This window comes from Canis lupus, chromosome 22, assembly GCF_003254725.2.
Source record: "Canis lupus dingo isolate Sandy chromosome 22, ASM325472v2, whole genome shotgun sequence".
NCBI classification, from domain to species: domain Eukaryota; kingdom Metazoa; phylum Chordata; class Mammalia; order Carnivora; family Canidae; genus Canis; species Canis lupus.
In genome coordinates this window covers 3,216,198-3,231,284 of record NC_064264.1, presented here as the reverse complement: position 1 = coordinate 3,231,284, position 15,087 = coordinate 3,216,198, and positions in this window count along the sequence as shown.

Genomic DNA, 15,087 nt, shown 5'->3' with positions numbered 1-15,087 from the left:
AAATAATTTGATTTAAAAGGGGCAAAAGGGACGTCTGGGGGGCTCAGCAGTTGAATGTCTCCCTTGGGCCCAGAGTGTGACCCCAGGGTCCCGGGATCGAGTCCTGCATTGGGCTCCCCTCAGGGAGCCTGCTTCTCCCTCTAACTGTGTCTCTGCCTCTCTCTCCTTGTCTCTTATGAATAAATAAACAAAATCTTAAAAAAAGGAGGGGGGGGGCAAGAGACACCTCCCCAGGGAAGTCTACAAGTGGCAGAGAAGCATATGAAAAGATGCTCAACATAGCATGTCATGCAAAGTTTGCAGATTAAAACAAGATACCCCTACACACTTATTAAAATGGCCAGAAATCATTGATGTTCAAGCGTATGGGTCATTGGTGCTAAGTCTATTCGCATCGCTGCACAGCACAGAACTGAAACTATAGACCCATTAAGCAATAAAACCGCACCTTTCCCCTCCCCACAGCCCCCCTGTATTTCTATTTTCTATTTTCAGTTTCTATGCATTTGACTACTCTAGTCACCCCCCCCCCCCCCAAGTAGAATCATACTGTATTGGTCTTTCTGTGACTGCTTTATTTCACTCGCATAGTGTCCTCAAAGCTCATCCATTTTGTCACATGTGACAGGATTCCTGGTGCTTTTTAATTGTTTTTTTTTTTTTTTTTAAGTGTTCCTGTTTTCAATTAGGAAATATTTGCTGTGCTGGGCATTGCTCCCCTCTTCCCCCAATCCATTCCCCATCCTGCTCAGGCTCCGCTGGGCTGGGAGTCCCAAAAGGCTGACCTCTGTGGGTTGCATCAGCGCTTGTCCTCTCATTTCTGGTTGGGTTTGGCTAATGGAGCTGGGAAAGCACGAGGTATTTATTAGTTCCCCGACACAGCACTCCCTTCCTGCCTCACCCTTCTTTCATTCTTGGGCCCAAGCACCAGCTCACTGTGGTCCTTTCCCCGCCTGCCTGGCCCCCACCCACTCCCCAGGCCTCCTCAGGCCTAGGGCTAGGAACAACTTCCTGTGGTTGCCTGTCCCTACCTGCTTCCCCATCCCTTTTTTTTGTTGTTGTTCCTTTAACCTCATCTATACCTTGGTAAATAAAATCTCTTTATTAAAGTCTCTTCATCAAACCCTTCTGAGTATGCCATCTGTTCCTATGACCCCTGCTGTGATCCTGAATCAGACTCATGCAGCAATAAAAAAAAAAAAAAAGTAATGGTGTAGAAGGTGAAAAATAAAACTCTGTATGTACCCTTACAGCCTTTCACTCCCTGCAATTCCATATACAGTTGTCATTTTGTCTGTCATTTGTTTTGTTTTTTTTCTTTGGCAGGGGTGAGGGGTTGGCATATGAGTCGTAATACTGACCTTGGGTTCACCTATTGGGTGAGCTTTAATTGGTCTCAAGACGATCATGTTAAATCCCTCTCCCTTGCTGGTAACTGGTTCAGAAATCCAGGCCTTAAGCCATCAGGACAGGGTATTTCCCTTCACCTGGGCCTGGGCTGACACTGAGCTCCTGAGTCACTGCCATGGTCCAGCTCAGGCCAGAGAGATCCAAAGGGAAATTTGCTGAGAGGGGCGAGGGGGGGTGGTTCCTCTCAAGAGGTGAGACCCAGAACAGCTAGAGCCAGTTTGAGGAGTCAGCAGAGGAGGCCGAGCCAGGAGAATCCAGAAAACAGAGAGTTGGGCCAGCAGGTAAAGCTAACCCTAAACCCGACTGGCCTCACACATGCAACTATGGCATCTGCTAAATGTCATGGTTTTTTGTTTACTTGGAACTAGAGCATCCTCACCAAGACTTGGACATACCGTAAAAGATGCATCCCCCAGTGGGATCATGTCGCAGGTACCGAGCTGCAAATTGCTTTTTTTACTAAGTCACATGATCCTGAACATCTTTCCAGGGAAGCACATTTAGATCAGCTTCTGTAGTTTAAATACTAGATAGTCTTTGTCAAAAGGAAACATCGCAGTTTATTTGTCCTTCCCCCTCCTCTGAAGAACGTTGAGGCTGTTTGCAGCTGTTCCCTGTTACAAACATTAGCAAAATGACACATGCTCTGCTGTGCCTGTTTGAATATGTACGTAAGAGAAATTCCTACTAGAATTGCTTGGTCAATAAATCTGAGAATTGAAAATGTTCGTGAATACTGCTGTCGTGCCTTCCAAAAGGTTATATCAATTTACATTCCTACTAAGACTATGTGAGCATAATTATTTCTTCACTCCCTTGGCAACGTTGGGTATGATAAAGAGTTTAAATTTTTGGAGAACAGATGAAAATCACATATCACCAGTGTATTAATATTTTTATTTAGGAGTGAGGTCAAGTCATTTTTATGGTTTTTTTCCTTGTAAGCTGTTTGTGTCCTTTTGCTCATTTTTCTATTTAATTTTATTTTTCTTATTGATCTGAGGTAGCTCTTTGAACTTTTTTTTTTTTTTTTAAGATTTTATTCATTTATTCATGAGAGACACAGAGAGAGAGGCAGAGACACAGGCAGAGGAAGAAGCAGGCTCCCCTGCGGGGACCCCTCAGGCACCCAGGTGCCCCTGAATATATTTTTTAAATAGCTATTTATGTTATAGATTCTGTCCCCCTGCTTTTGTTAATCATTTTAGTTTGTTTATGGTACATTTTTAAGAGAAAGTCTTGTGCAATATTACATATTGATTGATGTTTACCTTCATCATTCAAGACTATCGCTTTAGGCATAGAGTCCTTCCTTCCGGCCAAGATTATTTAAACCCACCAATGTTTTCTTCCACTAATTTTATGGGTTTAAATTACATTTGAATATCTGATCCACATGAAAAGTTTTTACTCTTGGGGCACCTGGGTGGCTCAGTGGTTGAGCGTCTGCCTTCGGCCCAGGGTATGATCCTGGGGTCCCAGGATCGAGTCCCACGTCGGGCTCCCTGCATGGAGCCTGCTTTTCCCACTGCCTGTGTCTCTGCCTCTCTCACTATGTCTATTATGAATAAGTAAATAAAATCTTTTTTAAAAGAAGTTTTTACTTTACACAAATCTGCACTCTTCAGTTATTTTGTTGCAATGAATACAAATTAACGCTATAATTTTTTAAGAAATATAATCACCAGCTAGTATAGTATGGATATATCTTTCTATGAAAATCTTAACAAAAACAAAACCAATAACAGATGTAATTTGAAAAACATCAATATGGTAAAAGGATGAAACTAGGCTTCCCATATTTTGCTTTGAAATTTGAAAGATCACCATATGGAGCCTCCCTGTGCTATGTCTAAACTCCTCTTCAATGTGTACACACTGTTCAGCACACGAGGACCGCCGGCTTGTGATCGGTGGCCACCTCTCCCTAGGCTTGGTATCAAACCACAGAAAAAAACAAGGGAGAAAACAAGTCAAGAGAAAAAGTAACAGAGATAGAGTAAGATACAAGTAGAATGTGATACAGTGACCCGTTAGACGTTAGACGCAGAGCCAACACTTCCCACTGGGCAGTAACAAGCCTTCCCGTCACATCTGGATTGCCAAATAGCACAATTCGTTTCTTGACTCCTACTTCATAAAAGCTCTTCCACAGCCCCAAGGTGTCTCTACTTGGCACAAAGTTGAGAGCACAGGCTCTGGAGCCAGACCCCCGGATTTACACTGAACGCTGCCAATTACCAGCTGTAAGGCCTTGGTGCGTTGCTTCATCTCTGGGCCTCAGTTTTCTCACCTGTAAAGTGGGGATAATCAGAGTCTTACCTAGCTTGTGGACACATTACCTGAGTTAATTCATGGAAAGCATTTAGCATAACACCTGGAATATAGGTGTTCCGTCTATATGAGCTCCTATCTTCATCAGAGAGCCACTAAGGCTACTGGAGCTACAAGTCCAGCAGAGAAGTACAGAGGAATGTTGGAAAGTTGGGAATGGCAGGAGATTCCAATATTCCTGTTGCTTGAAACGTTCGCAAAGATCATGTTAAGCGCTTCCTTTTTGCTTTGCTAAGCTATGATATGTGGATAAGTAGTTTCTTATTGCAATTAACTGCTAATTGTAGAATGCAGTGAACATGCAATCCGGGGCTACTGTGATGAAAGGGGTTCTTATTCACCTGACTTAAGACATGTTATTTCTTCTCCAAATGACTCAGCTCTACTCACTACCATTATGCAATGAAGTTAGAAAGTTACTGAATCATTTCAAATCCATTTATTGATGCTAAGATCTCACTGTGTAATGGCAAACACACACACACACACACACACACACACACACACACCAAAAACAAAGTCTTAGTCACCCAGTAAGACAATAGCACCATAATGGAAAAGAAAGAAAAACATGTCTTGGTAAACTGTGCAGCATTTTGTGATAATGAGTCTCTCCAGCAATTCTATGAAGTAAGCATTTTCTAAAATGATTCCATGAAATTTCCCTCTTATGGAAAAGTGAACTAAAACCTTCTGAGATTAGAGGACCAGCAGGGACCATTTTAGGAAACTCCCCCACCACATCTAGACTGTAGTTACACATGTTTTCTTTTCAAAAAATTTATTGATGCAATTAAAATGCATCATATTTATTTTGCCGTTTGGTTTATCTACAAGGGTTTGTATTTCAATGATTGCAGTTAGTGTTTTCAAGATCAACAACTGATTCTTTAATTAAAAACTGCCTGCTGGTATGGTTGTAGTAACTTCTCCTATCTCTGAGGTTATGGATTATAGTTCATTTAAAATTGTATTTGCTCCGGTAACTGTTTCCTTGGGCATTGGTGCTTATATTGATTGGGTTTGGTGCCTGCCTTTCATGGTGTTGCTTTTCCTCAAAAGCCTGATGATTCCTGGTTTGCTGCCTGTCTTTGTAATTGAGCGTCCCTGTTTGTGGGAGCTGGTTCTGTTCCAGTGAGTTTGTCTCTGGTCATCGTGGTTGGGCCGCGGGGAGAGGTGCTAAGAGGATCTCCTCACTTCTCTCCCATTCCTTCTGCATTTCACCTCTCTCTGGAGCAATGTCTCTCAACCTTTTTTTTTTTTTTTCACTATTGTCCTCCAAAGGAAACCTTAATTGAGCCCTTTCCCCCACCTAATCACCACTTGTGCCCAATGAAATACCACAGATATGGCCACAGAAATTATTGCAATATCTAACTTTTTTGTTTCCTCTTTCCCCACCCCCACTGAGAGTGGCATCACTTACCCCCAGCTGAAAATGCATGCCCCAAGGAAGGTCCCTGCCTCTCGGTACCAAGGATGCTGGAGTAAATGCTCTTACTGCAATCTGCTTAGAAAGGAGATGCCCAAAGACTTAACTGGCTCCTTTATCCAATGCTTCTGAATTTTAAACATTCCTACCTCTAAAGTCTCTGATGTACTAGGGTTTTTTTGTTATTTTTTTTATTAATAGACTTAATCTTTTTAGGGCAATTTTAAGTTCATAGTAAACGGATCAGGAAATAAAGAGTCTCTACATCTCCCCTCCTCCACCCCACACACCACCTATCCCTGCCTTCTCCATCAGCATGCGCATTGGTTACAGTCGGCACTAGCTTTAGAACTGAGGTTTGCTCAGTTAATCCGATTATATAAGCTTTCAATATTTCTGGAATTTTTCAAAATCTCAGATCTCCTGATAACATATGTTGTTATTTTCAAGCAACAGAATGAATTCCTCTTCATCTTTATAATTTTTGTAATTTTGAGGAACTGGGGCAGGTGGAGAGGGAGGTCATTCTTCATATCCTCCATCATGGCAGGGGTGGGAGAGATATAACTTCCACAGACAGTTATTTTAAGTCACACCAACAGTCTTACAATCTTAGCTTAATAATTTTTCTAAATTCTAAAAGGCAAGAAAATTGTTCTTTTTTTTTTTTTTTTTTAAGATTTTACTTATTTATTCATGAGAGACAGAGAGGGAGGCAGAGACACAGGCAGAGGGAGAAGCAGGCTCCATGCAGGGGGCCTGATGTGGGACTCAAACCGGGGTCTCCAGGATCAGGCCCTGAGCCGAAGGCAGACACTCAACCACAGAGTCCCCCAGGAGTCCCCAAGCAAATTATTCTTAACCCAGTATTCAGCATTTTTTAAAAAGTCATCTCCATGATCAACGTGGCTCAACCCAGAGATCAAGAGTCGTGTGCTCTCCTGCCTGAGCGAGCCAGGCACACCCCCAAATAGTTAACATTCTCAACAAATAGTACATATTAACCCATGTATGATAAAGTAGAATGTCTCTATTTTTATGAGTATTTTTCTTTAATGTACTGTATTTTTGATTGTTGAATTTGTGAGATATTCAATTTATATAGTACATTAAAATTACTTATCAATACATTTAAGCAATTTTATAGAAAAAAGATCACAAAAGTCCATTAAATTCTATTTCTATTGCTTCATGTTCAGTTTTAATCTGTCAGTATATATGAATGCATATTGCATAGTTCTAACATTTTGTGCATACTATTTTTGTATTGTTTTGTTTTCCAATGCGCATGTGTGTTATATTCACAAGCCTACAAAATTGCCATTTTCACCATCCAAATGATTTTTAAGCAGTTTGGAGTCATCATGTTTACTGACATCTTGTTAGTACTAAGAATATTTTTGATTGTGTCAAAGAGTATGCATACATGAAGCAGCTTTCTAAAAATCTCAAACCAATTTACAGTGCATGGTCAGCCCTGCCAAACACTGGGTTCAAAATTTTCATTCTCTTATTTTTTTTTTTAAAGATTTTATGTATTTATTTGAGAGAGATCATGAGCAGGGGGAAGGGTAGAGGGAGAAGCAGACTCCCCACTGAGCAGAGAGCCTGATAACAGCTCCATCCTAGGACCCCGGGATCATGACCTGAGCTGAAGGCAGACACCTAACCCTCAAAATTTTAATTATTTTGAAGGCTTTTAAATTTATATATATATATAAATATATATATATGTATATATGTATATATACACCATATATACACCATATATATATACACCATATATATACACCATATATAATAAAATACATATATATTTTTTATATTTGTGGACACATTTTCCCACTCCATGACTTGCTATCTAGGTTCTCACATGTATAAAAGTGCTTGTGGTAGATTGTACTTTCCTAATCTTTCTGTGACAACCAAACTGCCCCATACCTTCTTCTTTGATGCTCCTCCCAGTGAGAAGTAAAAGCTACACTTTTGTTCCGCATTTTAAGTGGCCTTGTGACTCTGACAGAAGTGACCCGTGTGACCTCCAAAGTGAGGTTATAGAATGTTTGAGTTCAAAAGAAGTGTATCAAAAGATACACCTGCTCTTAGAAGTAAGCCACCTAGATGTGAGGAAGCCCAAGCAAACTGTAAAGAGGCCCACAGGAGCAGAACTGAGGGCCTCAACCCACGGTCCTGGCTGAGCTCAGTACACAGCCAGTCCCAACTTGTTAGCCACGTGACTGAGTCACCTTTACGCACTAACACTCAAACTAGTCCCTCTTGCTAATGCTGTTGGCCAACAGAAGTATGGCATCCCTGCTCAGCTCTGCTCAAATTAAAGATTTATGACCAAAGTAAATAATTATTTTGTTTCAGACCACAAAATTTGGGGCTGGTTTGTCACCCAGCAACAGACAATGGATACACTGTGCATATCTCACTTAACCATATATCAAATGCAATTTGGAATGTTGACATGTACAGACATACCTTGCAGGTATTACGGGTTTGGTTCCACACCACTGCAATAATGTGAGAATCACAATAAAACGAGTCGAATGAATCTTTTTGCTTCCTAGTGCATGTAAAAGTTATGTCTACCCAGTATTATGGTCTATTACCTGCGCGATTGCATTATATCAAAAAAGTACATGATTTAATCTAAAAATATTTTATTGCCAAACAATGCTAAACATCATTTGAGCTTTCAGTGAATCATGACCGATCACAGATCTCCATAACAAATATAATAATAATGAAAAAAAATTGAAATATTGTGAGAATTACCAAAGTGTGACAGAGAGACGAAAACCAGACGAAGGGAGCGAAAGTTGTTGGAAAATGACGCTGATAGACTTGCTGACACAGGCTCACGAACCTTCAATTTATAGAAAATTCAGTATCTGTGAGGTATAAGAAAGCGATGCACAATAAAACAAGCTATGCCTGTATTTGTCTAATCCTTTATTTGGAATAATCTTTTTTTTTTTTTTTTTCCAAATCAGAGAAAAATATAGAGAGGTGAGCGGCAGTGTAGCATAAGGTATAAGAGCACTAGGGCATTAGACTGCCTGGGGTCAAATGCTGGCTCTGCCAATCACTAGCAAATTAACAACAAATACCTTGTCATCTGTTAAATGGGGCTGATAATGACAACCATCTCATTAGAAGTATTCTGAAGATTAAATGAGTTAATGTATATAAAATAGTTAGCTCAGTGCTCAGCCAAAAGTAAATCCTCTTTAAGTGTTAGCTGTTCCTAAAATAATTTTTTAAATTATTTTTTTAATTAAAAAATTTTAATAAAGTGTTAGCCATTCCTAACAGTTGTATATTTTCACATATGAGTCTATTTTGTTCCTTTTTTAAAAATTGCATTATGGGGATGCCTGGGTAGCTCAGTGGTTGAGCATCTGCCTTTGGCTCAGGTCATGATCCCAGAATCTTGGGATCGAGTCCCCGTATCAGGCTCCCCATGCTTCTCCCTCTGCTTATGTCTCTGTGTCTCTCTCTGTGTCTTTCATGTATAAATAAAATCTTTTTAAAAATTGCATTATGCCATACACATTTTCTTCCTTTTTTTTTTTTTTAAACATTTTCTTTACTTTTATGCTTCATATCAGTCAGGATTCTTTCTGGTACAATAACAGAAAACTCAATAAAAAACTCATTTAAGAAGGACTAGCTTCACTAACTTAGTAAGAGATCTTGATAGGACAAGATCGGCAGTGGACCAGTGTATCATTTCAATAATCCCATGAAAGACCCACGTCCTATCCAGCTCTTAGATGTGCTAACACTGACAACAAAATGGCTAGGTGATTCCAAGCATCATATCCAGGTACGAGAAGCCTAGAGGAAATAGACCGGCCATCTCCCCTTCGGATTCTCTCATAGGAGCAAGGCAGTTTTTCTTCACAGAATTAAATTCATTGGCAAAAATTGTGTATATACCCAACTCAGAAGCAAATCCCTTGCAATGTCATCGGAGTGGAAAGAATATTGGACCATTGACTACAATGTTTACTGGACTTTCTAACGTATACAACTTGCTTTTGATAATATACATCCTGTTTCATTAAGTAGTTCTGATTTCTTCTCTGACTTGGGTATTTAAGAGAGTGTTTCATGCTTTCCAGATGATTGGTTACTTTCAAATTCTATCTTTGTGGGATGCCTGGGTGTCTCAGTGGTTGGGAGCCGGCCTTCGGCTCAGGATGTGATCCTGGGGTCCTGGGATCGAGTGCCATGTCGGGCTCCCTGCATGGAACCTGCTTCTCCCTCTGCCTGTGTCTCTGCCTCTCTCTGTGTCTCTCAGGAATAAATAAATAAAAGTTTAAAAAAAAATTCTATCTTATTGTATCATAGACAAAATGGCATGCAGAATTACGATCTTTCATTTATCACGCATCTTTGAATCTCATTCTACTTCTTAAGGAGAAAATCTAATTTTTTTCTCTCCATGTGTATCAATTCTACTTTATTTCATTGTTCAGTTATATAACTACTTGATTGTTTGATTGATCTGCCATTTTTATAGTGGGAGTTTATAAAGTCTTCATGAGGAATACATTTTTATTTATTTCTTCCTGTATTTCTGCATTAGCTTTTGTTTTAGGTATTTGTTTGCTTTATGTCTTGAAGACAGTTAGATTTAATGTTAATATTTTACATATTCATATAGTTTTTACCACTTACATAGCAATCTTGTCTCTCACTTGTATTGTTTCAGTTTCTGATCTATTTTACCTAATACCATAATATTTTTTTTGAAGATTTTTATTTATTCATTCATGAGAGACACAGACAGAGAGAGGCAAAGACGCAGGCAGAGGGAGAAGCAGGGCCCATGCAGGGAGCCCAATGGGGGACTCGATCCCGGGACCCCAAGATCACACCCTGGGCTGAAGGTAGGTGCTAAACTGCTGAGCCACCCAGGGACCCCTACCTAATACCATAATATTAACTCTGCTTCTGCTTCTCTCTCTCTCTTTTTCCACTTTCTTTCTAACTTATTTTTGTTTCATTTTTGGACAAACATGTTGAAACTCAGACCATCTCTTAACAGCTCTCTTATGTCTTGTTTTGATAATGATGCCAATAACAACTTCTAGCTTAGAAAATCACAAAGTACCCATTGATTATATTTTTTTATGTCTATTCTAATTTCCTGGAACTTTGGGAACCAAGAGCCCCTGATTTGCATTTTTAAATAAACTCATCTTTTACGAACTGATTTGTACTTCATTATGGAGTACCATCAACGTCATTATAGTTAGTACCATATTTTCTGATAATGAAGGTGATTAGTTAGATATAAGGATACTACTACTTCAACCTTTTGCCAAAGTCAATAATGCCACAAAGGTTATTTTTATCATCCATTCTTGTATTCAATAATATTTCGAAGGATCCCTGGGTGGCGCAGCGGTTTGGCGCCTGCCTTTGGCCCAGGGCGCGATCCTGGAGACCCAGGATTGAATCCCACGTCGGGCTCCCGGTGCATGGAGCCTGCTTCTCCCTCTGCCTGTGTCTCTGCCCCTCTCTCTCACTCTCTCTCTCTCTGTGGCTATCATAAATAAATAAAAATTAAAAAAAAATAGTATTTTGAAGGCATTCCAAGTAATTTTTTATAGAATTCCCCCAAATAGTGAAAAACATATGGATTATGTCTGAACATTTGCAGGCTTTTAAATTGTTCTCCAAGGGGCATCTTGGTAGCTCAGTGGTTGAGCTTCTGCCTTAGGCTTAGGGTGTGATCCCGGGGGTCCTGGGATCGAGTCCTGCATCAGGCTCCCTGCATGGAGCCTGCTTCTGCTTCTGCCTGTGTCTCTGCCTCTTTCTGTGTGTGTCTCTCATGAATAAATAAATACAATCTTTAAAAAAATAAATGAATAAATTGTTCTCCAAGCAGCCTAGTGATGACTACTAGAATAGTGTAGTCACATGACTGTGTATGTGAGAAAGAATGGAACATGTGTCTCTAGCGGGCTGAAAAAAGACTCTAAAGATATCAGGTCCTAGACCCTATAAATATTACCTTATTTTGAAAAATTGTCTTTGCAGATGTAATTTGGTTAAGGATCTTGAGACAGGGAGATTATCCTGCGGGGACTAAATGTCATCACAAGTATCCTTATATGAGTTAGGCAGAGGGCGATCTCTGTCTTGGTCTCCCCTCGCCCACACACACACAGTGAGGAAGCTGAGAGAAAAAGAGGAAGAAGAAGGAGGAGGAGGAGGAGGAGGAGAAGGAGGGGAAAGAAGGAGCAGAGGAAGATTTGAAGATGTTGGCCTTGAAGATTTGAGTGATGACGCCACAAGCCAAGGAATGTCAGCAGCTGCCAGAAGCTGGAAGAGGCAGTGGATAGATTCTCCCCAAAGCCCCTGGGAGGAAACAAGGCCATGTAAACACCTTGCTTTCATCCAGTGATATTGGTTTTGGAATTCTGGCCTCAGATTTCTGATGGAATCTATTTCTGTCATTTTAAACCATCAGGTTTCTGATAATTTGTTAGAGCAGCCAGAGGAAATGAATCCAATGCCAGTCAAGAATACACTTTCAGGGCAGCCGGGGTGGCTCAGCAGTTTAGCGCTGCCTTTGGCCCAGGGTGTGATCCTGAGGACCCAGGATCAAGTCCCCGTATCGGGCTCCCTGCATGGAGCCTGCTTCTCCCTCTGCCTGTGTCTCTGCCTCTCTTTCTGTCTCTCATGAATAAATAAATAAAATCTTAAAAAAAAAAAAAGAATACACTTTCAGTTATCATTTTTTTATTTTTATTTTTATTATTTTTAATTTTTATTTATTTATGATAGTCACAGAGAGAGAGAGAGAGAGAGAGAGAGGCAGAGACACAGGCAGAGGGAGAAGCAGGCTCCATGCACCGGGAGCCTAATGTGGGATTCGATCCCGGGTCTCCAGGATCGCGCCCTGGGCCAAAGGCAGGCGCCAAACCGCTGCGCCACCCAGAGATCCCTCAGTTATCATTTTAGAACCATACATCTTGGGGGCACCTGGAGCTCTTTTCTTCTTCCAAACCTGACCTCGTGGCACCATTACGAGTCATCACACTGTAGACGATGTAAAGAAAACCACCACCCAATATCCTTTAATGCCTACGTTATCAGTCACATTGAGTAATTTCTCAAGAAGTCTCAATATTATGGAGGCCAGCAGGCATTTCCACTCACTGCCCCGAAAGTTCCGTATAGGTTGATCTCTAAGGATCTGGCCATTTCTCAAACTCTCTGACCTATCAGAAGACGATAGCTTTGCGGGGTCCTGTGTGATGACAGTGGGGTTCCCAGATGTAGTAGTAGAAGCCAACCCTGGTATCTACTATAAAACCAGAAGGCTGTTCTGGAAGGGCCCCGACGGTGGGAAAGTGAGTTGCCTTCAGACCCAGAAGAGGATTCTGCTAAGATCTTAAGATTGTCCCTAAAAAAAAGAAAAGAAAAAAAAAAAAAGATTGTCCCTAAATCAAGTTGGCTTTAATTATCTAGTTAAGAAGAATATGAGAACACTCTAGTTTCAGTAAAACTGAGCTGAACAAAACACCCTCCCTCTAAAATGCCAAGGGAATGAGGCCTACACATGGAATGCCGCTGTACAGGTAAGGTGTGTCATTTCTCTGCTCACAGAGATTCCCATTTGACAGGGTATCTTTGTGTATAGGTTACTTTAGAACCAGCTGCCCGCCCCCCCCCCCGCCCCCCCCCCCCCCGGCACTGGAGACGCAAGGACTTCATGGTTTCTCCATCACTGTTTTTTTGTTTTGTTTTGTTTTGTTTTTTGTTTTAAAGTTCCTTTCTTGGTTTTGTTTTGTTTTTAAAACCAGGAAAGTAGCCTGCCCTTCCAAGGCCATTAGCTCCTCTCCTGTCTCTTCTTTTCACAACCATATTGTTTTGTCTTGTTTTTCTTTAACCTAGGAAAAAAGGCAACCACAAACGTAATGTTTATCCTTCAAAATAGCAGCTGAAAAAGGCACAGGATGTGTGAGACTAAATACGCTCTTTGGGTTTCCTCTCCTCTTTTCATGCGACTTTCCTCAGGTTCCTCCCAGAGGGAGCCTGCTATAAGTGACATCCTTCTGGTTGGCCTGGGAGGGGACTGTTCCCCCAGTGAGAGCAGCGTCACCTTAGGGACATAACCTGGTCTGTTCTGTGCCTGTGGGCCTGGGCTTCACTGCAGCTGAGCAGTGATTCTCCGCTGCGTCGTCTTCTTCACCATGTCAGGACTTCACGTGGATTAGTCTTCACTTCCTCCTTGTTTGTTTGAGAATAATTATGGATCATGGATCCCAGTGCTTCTGAAATACTGGCTTTCCTGGGGAACTCCATAAGAACAACTCCTTGGAAATCTGTCTTCAACCAACTGAGTTGTTTCCTTTCTTTTTTTGGGTGCATTCCATAAGACCACAGGGTTTATGCGTTCAAACTCTTGCCTACCAGAACTGCATGTTCTTAATGACATGTGTCCTTTCCACTTCTCATTTCCTACACCCCCTTTGTTCATACTCTCTCCCTTTATTTGTAGGTCTTTGCACACAGTCTTCCTGCAACCACCCACCTACTTGCTATTGCTTAGGGACTTTTCTCACCCCCATTATTTTGATTTTTTTTAAATTTGTTATTTATTTATGATAGTCACAGAGAGAGAGAGAGAGGTGCAGAGACACAGGCAGAGGGAGAAGCAGGCTCCATGCACCGGGAGCCCAATGTGGGATTCGATCCGGGGTCTCCAGGATCGCGCCCTGGGCCAAAGGCAGGCGCCAAACCGCTGCGCCACCCAGGGATCCCTCTCACCCCCATTATTTTGGATGTGACTTTTATAAAGTGTATAGGAACTGTGGCAAGAGGTTTTTCAAAAAAACTGAATTGAACTGAGTCGATAAATGCCATTTAGGCTCCTTGCCTGCAGAAGTGTTTGCTTCTGTTACATGTCCTCTAATCCTTCATAAAATTAACTCCGATCTCTTAGAATGATGGTCATGTTCTCTCTTGATAATGATGATAATGCAATGTGGTCTTATGCCTCCAAAGTATCATCGTTCTCTTGTCAGGATATAATTAATTCACTTACAGAAAGAAATGAGGTTTAAAGTTTAGAAATTGACTAATGCAAAGAAAGGAAAAACTGGTTGTGGTGTTTCTGGAGAAGCATATTCCATGGGTAGTTTGACCCACGGCGCTGAAAGATGAGGCATTGAGAGAGTCTCGAAGAACAAATGGTCCCCATCTGGGTAGTACATAGCCACATGGAGGTATCTCCCTTCCTTTTATCCTTTTCTTTTTTTTTTTTAAGTAGGCTCCATGTCCAAAACAGGGGCCTGAACCCAAGACCCTGAGATGAAGAGCTCAATGCTCTACTACTGAACCAGCCTGGTGCTCTGATCACCCCTCCCCACCTTTGGTGACTTAAGGACCTTTAACTGAGACTGCTTTAGGAAAGTTCCTAAATGTATGAGTATTTCTAGAGTGACTAGAAATTTTTGTTCCTTTTCTATTGCCTGGAGGTTTATCTGCAGCTCTATATGGTTTTGTCTTTTCAGGGAACGTCTACCTACATTTGTTCCTGCAGTTCTTCTATGCCTAAAAACTGCCCCTGACTGAGTACTTAGAAAGGGGAAGAGATGGTCTTTTTTTTATTTCTTTACTGTTTTCACTGAGGAAACCAGAGGCAGACCACTTCCTTGGTATGTCTTTTAGCATCTTATCAGATTTTCTTTTATAATGTTTTTTCTCTCCTTGTGGTCTCTTAGCGCAAATGTCAGTTAAACTATTTCTGGCTCAGGTCAGGTAGTTTCTCACGATGGATTTTCTAGGCCTTTTATGCAGTGTGATCAACCAGCCCCAAAGAATATCCTAAGGAGAAACTTCTGTGTTTAGTATACCTAAGATGCCTGAATTTCCCC